This window comes from Salvelinus alpinus, chromosome 31, assembly GCF_045679555.1.
Source record: "Salvelinus alpinus chromosome 31, SLU_Salpinus.1, whole genome shotgun sequence".
In the NCBI taxonomy this organism is placed as follows: Eukaryota; Metazoa; Chordata; class Actinopteri; order Salmoniformes; family Salmonidae; genus Salvelinus; species Salvelinus alpinus.
This window is the reverse complement of record NC_092116.1, coordinates 18,949,838-18,960,044: the sequence shown is the minus strand read 5'-3', so window position 1 is coordinate 18,960,044 and position 10,207 is coordinate 18,949,838.

Genomic DNA, 10,207 nt, shown 5'->3' with positions numbered 1-10,207 from the left:
ATTATAACTATTGTATCAGAATACTATAGCAGAGTCATTATAACTATTGTATCAGAATACTATTATTATAACTATTGTATCAGAATACTATAGCAGAGTCATTATAACTATTGTATCAGAATACTATTATTATAACTATTGTATCAGAATACTATAGCAGAGTTATTATAACTATTGTATCAGAATACTATAGCAGAGTCATTATAACTATTGTATCAGAATACTATAGCAGAGTTATTATAACTATTGTATCAGAATACTATAGCAGAGTTATTATAACTATTGTATCAGAATACTATAGCAGTTATTTTAACTATTGTATCAGAATACTATTATTATAACTATTGTATCAGAATACTATAGCAGAGTCATTATAACTATTGTATCAGAATACTATTATTATAACTATTGTATCAGAATACTATAGCAGAGTTATTATAACTATTGTATCAGAATACTATTATTATAACTATTGTATCAGAATACTATAGCAGAGTCATTATAACTATTGTATCAGAATACTATTATTATAACTATTGTATCAGAATACTATAGCAGAGTCATTATAACTATTGTATCAGAATACTATAGCAGAGTTATTATAACTATTGTATCAGAATACTATAGCAGAGTTATTATAACTATTGTATCAGAATACTAAAGCAGAGTTCTTATAACTATTGTATCAGAATACTATTATTATAACTATTGTATCAGAATACTATAGCAGAGTTATTATAACTATTGTATCAGAATACTAAAGCAGAGTTCTTATAACTATTGTATCAGAATACTATTATTATAACTATTGTATCAGAATACTATAGCAGAGTCATTATAACTATTGTATCAGAATACTATTATTATAACTATTGTATCAGAATACTATAGCAGAGTCATTATAACTATTGTATCAGAATACTATAGCAGAGTTATTATAACTATTGTATCAGAATACTATAGCAGAGTTATTATAACTATTGTATCAGAATACTAAAGCAGAGTTCTTATAACTATTGTATCAGAATACTATTATTATAACTATTGTATCAGAATACTATAGCAGAGTTATTATAACTATTGTATCAGAATACTAAAGCAGAGTTCTTATAACTATTGTATCAGAATACTATTATTATAACTATTGTATCAGAATACTATTATTATAACTATTGTATCAGAATACTATAGCAGAGTTATTATAACTATGGTATCAGAATACTATTATTATGACTATTGTATCAGGATACTATTATTATAACTATTGTATCAGGATACTATTATTATAACTATTGTATCAGAATACTATTATTCTAACTATTGTATCAGAATACTATAGCAGAGTTATTATAACTATTGTATCAGAATACTATTATTATAACTATTGTATCAGAATACTATAGCAGAGTTATTATAACTATTGTATCAGAATACTACAGCAGAGTTATTATAACTATTGTATCAGAATACTATTATTATAACTATTGTATCAGAATACTATAGCAGAGTTATAACTATTGTATCAGAATACTATAGCAGAGTTATTCTAACTATTGTATCAGAATACTATAGCAGAGTTATTATAACTATTGTATCAGAATACTATTATTATAACTATTGTATCAGAATACTATAGCAGAGTCATTATAACTATTGTATCAGAATACTATTATTATAACTATTGTATCAGAATACTATAGCAGAGTCATTATAACTATTGTATCAGAATACTATTATTATAACTATTGTATCAGAATACTATAGCAGAGTTATTATAACTATTGTATCAGAATACTATAGCAGAGTCATTATAACTATTGTATCAGAATACTATAGCAGAGTTATTATAACTATTGTATCAGAATACTATAGCAGAGTTATTATAACTATTGTATCAGAATACTATAGCAGTTATTTTAACTATTGTATCAGAATACTATTATTATAACTATTGTATCAGAATACTATAGCAGAGTCATTATAACTATTGTATCAGAATACTATTATTATAACTATTGTATCAGAATACTATAGCAGAGTTATTATAACTATTGTATCAGAATACTATTATTATAACTATTGTATCAGAATACTATAGCAGAGTCATTATAACTATTGTATCAGAATACTATTATTATAACTATTGTATCAGAATACTATAGCAGAGTCATTATAACTATTGTATCAGAATACTATAGCAGAGTTATTATAACTATTGTATCAGAATACTATAGCAGAGTTATTATAACTATTGTATCAGAATACTAAAGCAGAGTTCTTATAACTATTGTATCAGAATACTATTATTATAACTATTGTATCAGAATACTATAGCAGAGTTATTATAACTATTGTATCAGAATACTAAAGCAGAGTTCTTATAACTATTGTATCAGAATACTATTATTATAACTATTGTATCAGAATACTATTATTATAACTATTGTATCAGAATACTATAGCAGAGTTATTATAACTATGGTATCAGAATACTATTATTATGACTATTGTATCAGGATACTATTATTATAACTATTGTATCAGGATACTATTATTATAACTATTGTATCAGAATACTATTATTCTAACTATTGTATCAGAATACTATAGCAGAGTTATTATAACTATTGTATCAGAATACTATTATTATAACTATTGTATCAGAATACTATAGCAGAGTTATTATAACTATTGTATCAGAATACTACAGCAGAGTTATTATAACTATTGTATCAGAATACTATTATTATAACTATTGTATCAGAATACTATAGCAGAGTTATAACTATTGTATCAGAATACTATAGCAGAGTTATTCTAACTATTGTATCAGAATACTATAGCAGAGTTATTATAACTATTGTATCAGAATACTATTATTATAACTATTGTATCAGAATACTATAGCAGAGTCATTATAACTATTGTATCAGAATACTATTATTATAACTATTGTATCAGAATACTATAGCAGAGTCATTATAACTATTGTATCAGAATACTATTATTATAACTATTGTATCAGAATACTATAGCAGAGTTATTATAACTATTGTATCAGAATACTATAGCAGAGTCATTATAACTATTGTATCAGAATACTATAGCAGAGTTATTATAACTATTGTATCAGAATACTATAGCAGAGTTATTATAACTATTGTATCAGAATACTATAGCAGTTATTTTAACTATTGTATCAGAATACTATTATTATAACTATTGTATCAGAATACTATAGCAGAGTCATTATAACTATTGTATCAGAATACTATTATTATAACTATTGTATCAGAATACTATAGCAGAGTTATTATAACTATTGTATCAGAATACTATTATTATAACTATTGTATCAGAATACTATAGCAGAGTCATTATAACTATTGTATCAGAATACTATTATTATAACTATTGTATCAGAATACTATAGCAGAGTCATTATAACTATTGTATCAGAATACTATAGCAGAGTTATTATAACTATTGTATCAGAATACTATAGCAGAGTTATTATAACTATTGTATCAGAATACTAAAGCAGAGTTCTTATAACTATTGTATCAGAATACTATTATTATAACTATTGTATCAGAATACTATAGCAGAGTTATTATAACTATTGTATCAGAATACTAAAGCAGAGTTCTTATAACTATTGTATCAGAATACTATTATTATAACTATTGTATCAGAATACTATTATTATAACTATTGTATCAGAATACTATAGCAGAGTTATTATAACTATGGTATCAGAATACTATTATTATGACTATTGTATCAGGATACTATTATTATAACTATTGTATCAGGATACTATTATTATAACTATTGTATCAGAATACTATTATTCTAACTATTGTATCAGAATACTATAGCAGAGTTATTATAACTATTGTATCAGAATACTATTATTATAACTATTGTATCAGAATACTATAGCAGAGTTATTATAACTATTGTATCAGAATACTACAGCAGAGTTATTATAACTATTGTATCAGAATACTATTATTATAACTATTGTATCAGAATACTATAGCAGAGTTATAACTATTGTATCAGAATACTATAGCAGAGTTATTATAACTATTGTATCAGAATACTATAGCAGAGTTATTATAACTATTGTATCAGAATACTATTATTATAACTATTGTATCAGAATACTATAGCAGAGTCATTATAACTATTGTATCAGAATACTATTATTATAACTATTGTATCAGAATACTATAGCAGAGTCATTATAACTATTGTATCAGAATACTATAGCAGAGTTATTATAACTATTGTATCAGAATACTATAGCAGAGTTATTATAACTATTGTATCAGAATACTATTATTATAACTATTGTATCAGAATACTATAGCAGAGTCATTATAACTATTGTATCAGAATACTATTATTATAACTATTGTATCAGAATACTATTATTATAACTATTGTATCAGAATACTATAGCAGAGTCATTATAACTATTGTATCAGAATACTATAGCAGAGTTATTATAACTATTGTATCAGAATACTATAGCAGAGTCATTATAACTATTGTATCAGAATACTATAGCAGAGTCATTATAACTATTGTATCAGAATACTATTATTATAACTATTGTATCAGAATACTATAGCAGAGTTATTATAACTATTGTATCAGAATACTATAGCAGAGTTATTATAACTATTGTATCAGAATACTATAGCAGTTATTTTAACTATTGTATCAGAATACTATTATTATAACTATTGTATCAGAATACTATAGCAGAGTTATTATAACTATTGTATCAGAATACTATAGCAGAGTTATTATAACTATTGTATCAGAATACTATAGCAGAGTCATTATAACTATTGTATCAGAATACTATTATTATAACTATTGTATCAGAATACTATAGCAGAGTTATTATAACTATTGTATCAGAATACTATAGCAGAGTCATTATAACTATTGTATCAGAATACTATAGCAGAGTTATTATAACTATTGTATCAGAATACTATAGCAGAGTTATTATAACTATTGTATCAGAATACTATAGCAGAGTTATTATAACTATTGTATCAGAATACTATTATTATAACTATTGTATCAGAATACTATAGCAGAGTTATTATAACTATTGTATCAGAATACTAAAGCAGAGTTCTTATAACTATTGTATCAGAATACTATTATTATAACTATTGTATCAGAATACTATTATTATAACTATTGTATCAGAATACTATAGCAGAGTTATTATAACTATTGTATCAGAATACTATTATTATGACTATTGTATCAGGATACTATTATTATAACTATTGTATCAGGATACTATTATTATAACTATTGTATCAGAATACTATAGCAGAGTTATTATAACTATTGTATCAGAATACTATAGCAGAGTTATTATAACTATTGTATCAGAATACTAAAGCAGAGTTCTTATAACTATTGTATCAGAATACTATTATTATAACTATTGTATCAGAATACTATAGCAGAGTTATTATAACTATTGTATCAGAATACTATAGCAGAGTTATTATAACTATTGTATCAGAATACTATAGCAGAGTTATTATAACTATTGTATCAGAATACTATTATTATAACTATTGTATCAGAATACTATTATTATAACTATTGTATCAGAATACTATAGCAGAGTTATTATAACTATTGTATCAGAATACTATTATTATAACTATTGTATCAGAATACTATAGCAGAGTTATTATAACTATTGTATCAGAATACTATTATTATAACTATTGTATCAGAATACTATAGCAGAGTTATAACTATTGTATCAGAATACTATAGCAGAGTTATTATAACTATTGTATCAGAATACTATTATTATAACTATTGTATCAGAATACTATAGCAGAGTCATTATAACTATTGTATCAGAATACTATTATTATAACTATTGTATCAGAATACTATTATTATAACTATTGTATCAGAATACTATAGCAGAGTCATTATAACTATTGTATCAGAATACTATAGCAGAGTTATTATAACTATTGTATCAGAATACTATAGCAGAGTCATTATAACTATTGTATCAGAATACTATTATTATAACTATTGTATCAGAATACTATAGCAGAGTTATTATAACTATTGTATCAGAATACTATAGCAGAGTCATTATAACTATTGTATCAGAATACTATAGCAGAGTTATTATAACTATTGTATCAGAATACTATAGCAGAGTTATTATAACTATTGTATCAGAATACTATAGCAGTTATTTTAACTATTGTATCAGAATACTATTATTATAACTATTGTATCAGAATACTATAGCAGAGTCATTATAACTATTGTATCAGAATACTATTATTATAACTATTGTATCAGAATACTATAGCAGAGTTATTATAACTATTGTATCAGAATACTATTATTATAACTATTGTATCAGAATACTATAGCAGAGTCATTATAACTATTGTATCAGAATACTATTATTATAACTATTGTATCAGAATACTATAGCAGAGTCATTATAACTATTGTATCAGAATACTATAGCAGAGTTATTATAACTATTGTATCAGAATACTATAGCAGAGTTATTATAACTATTGTATCAGAATACTAAAGCAGAGTTCTTATAACTATTGTATCAGAATACTATTATTATAACTATTGTATCAGAATACTATAGCAGAGTTATTATAACTATTGTATCAGAATACTAAAGCAGAGTTCTTATAACTATTGTATCAGAATACTATTATTATAACTATTGTATCAGAATACTATTATTATAACTATTGTATCAGAATACTATAGCAGAGTTATTATAACTATGGTATCAGAATACTATTATTATGACTATTGTATCAGGATACTATTATTATAACTATTGTATCAGGATACTATTATTATAACTATTGTATCAGAATACTATTATTCTAACTATTGTATCAGAATACTATAGCAGAGTTATTATAACTATTGTATCAGAATACTACAGCAGAGTTATTATAACTATTGTATCAGAATACTATTATTATAACTATTGTATCAGAATACTATAGCAGAGTTATAACTATTGTATCAGAATACTATAGCAGAGTTATTATAACTATTGTATCAGAATACTATAGCAGAGTTATTATAACTATTGTATCAGAATACTATTATTATAACTATTGTATCAGAATACTATAGCAGAGTCATTATAACTATTGTATCAGAATACTATTATTATAACTATTGTATCAGAATACTATAGTAGAGTCATTATAACTATTGTATCAGAATACTATAGCAGAGTTATTATAACTATTGTATCAGAATACTATAGCAGAGTTATTATAACTATTGTATCAGAATACTATTATTATAACTATTGTATCAGAATACTATAGCAGAGTCATTATAACTATTGTATCAGAATACTATTATTATAACTATTGTATCAGAATACTATTATTATAACTATTGTATCAGAATACTATAGCAGAGTCATTATAACTATTGTATCAGAATACTATAGCAGAGTTATTATAACTATTGTATCAGAATACTATAGCAGAGTTATTATAACTATTGTATCAGAATACTATTATTATAACTATTGTATCAGAATACTATAGCAGAGTCATTATAACTATTGTATCAGAATACTATTATTATAACTATTGTATCAGAATACTATTATTATAACTATTGTATCAGAATACTATAGCAGAGTTATTATAACTATTGTATCAGAATACTATTATTATAACTATTGTATCAGAATACTATAGCAGAGTTATTATAACTATTGTATCAGAATACTACAGCAGAGTTATTATAACTATTGTATCAGAATACTATTATTATAACTATTGTATCAGAATACTATAGCAGAGTTATAACTATTGTATCAGAATACTATAGCAGAGTTATTATAACTATTGTATCAGAATACTATTATTATAACTATTGTATCAGAATACTATAGCAGAGTCATTATAACTATTGTATCAGAATACTATTATTATAACTATTGTATCAGAATACTATTATTATAACTATTGTATCAGAATACTATAGCAGAGTCATTATAACTATTGTATCAGAATACTATAGCAGAGTTATTATAACTATTGTATCAGAATACTATAGCAGAGTCATTATAACTATTGTATCAGAATACTATTATTATAACTATTGTATCAGAATACTATAGCAGAGTTATTATAACTATTGTATCAGAATACTATAGCAGAGTCATTATAACTATTGTATCAGAATACTATAGCAGAGTTATTATAACTATTGTATCAGAATACTATAGCAGAGTTATTATAACTATTGTATCAGAATACTATAGCAGAGTTATTATAACTATTGTATCAGAATACTATAGCAGTTATTTTAACTATTGTATCAGAATACTATTATTAAAGCTATTGTATCAGAATACTATAGCAGAGTCATTATAACTATTGTATCAGAATACTATTATTATAACTATTGTATCAGAATACTATTATTATAACTATTGTATCAGAATACTATAGCAGAGTCATTATAACTATTGTATCAGAATACTATAGCAGAGTTATTATAACTATTGTATCAGAATACTATAGCAGAGTCATTATAACTATTGTATCAGAATACTATTATTATAACTATTGTATCAGAATACTATAGCAGAGTTATTATAACTATTGTATCAGAATACTATAGCAGAGTCATTATAACTATTGTATCAGAATACTATAGCAGAGTTATTATAACTATTGTATCAGAATACTATAGCAGAGTTATTATAACTATTGTATCAGAATACTATAGCAGTTATTTTAACTATTGTATCAGAATACTATTATTATAACTATTGTATCAGAATACTATAGCAGAGTCATTATAACTATTGTATCAGAATACTATTATTATAACTATTGTATCAGAATACTATAGCAGAGTTATTATAACTATTGTATCAGAATACTATTATTATAACTATTGTATCAGAATACTATAGCAGAGTCATTATAACTATTGTATCAGAATACTATTATTATAACTATTGTATCAGAATACTATAGCAGAGTCATTATAACTATTGTATCAGAATACTATAGCAGAGTTATTATAACTATTGTATCAGAATACTATAGCAGAGTTATTATAACTATTGTATCAGAATACTATTATTATAACTATTGTATCAGAATACTATAGCAGAGTCATTATAACTATTGTATCAGAATACTATTATTATAACTATTGTATCAGAATACTATTATTATAACTATTGTATCAGAATACTATAGCAGAGTCATTATAACTATTGTATCAGAATACTATAGCAGAGTTATTATAACTATTGTATCAGAATACTATAGCAGAGTTATTATAACTATTGTATCAGAATACTATTATTATAACTATTGTATCAGAATACTATAGCAGAGTCATTATAACTATTGTATCAGAATACTATTATTATAACTATTGTATCAGAATACTATTATTATAACTATTGTATCAGAATACTATAGCAGAGTTATTATAACTATTGTATCAGAATACTATTATTATAACTATTGTATCAGAATACTATAGCAGAGTTATTATAACTATTGTATCAGAATACTACAGCAGAGTTATTATAACTATTGTATCAGAATACTATTATTATAACTATTGTATCAGAATACTATAGCAGAGTTATAACTATTGTATCAGAATACTATAGCAGAGTTATTATAACTATTGTATCAGAATACTATTATTATAACTATTGTATCAGAATACTATAGCAGAGTCATTATAACTATTGTATCAGAATACTATTATTATAACTATTGTATCAGAATACTATTATTATAACTATTGTATCAGAATACTATAGCAGAGTCATTATAACTATTGTATCAGAATACTATAGCAGAGTTATTATAACTATTGTATCAGAATACTATAGCAGAGTCATTATAACTATTGTATCAGAATACTATTATTATAACTATTGTATCAGAATACTATAGCAGAGTTATTATAACTATTGTATCAGAATACTATAGCAGAGTCATTATAACTATTGTATCAGAATACTATAGCAGAGTTATTATAACTATTGTATCAGAATACTATAGCAGAGTTATTATAACTATTGTATCAGAATACTATAGCAGAGTTATTATAACTATTGTATCAGAATACTATAGCAGTT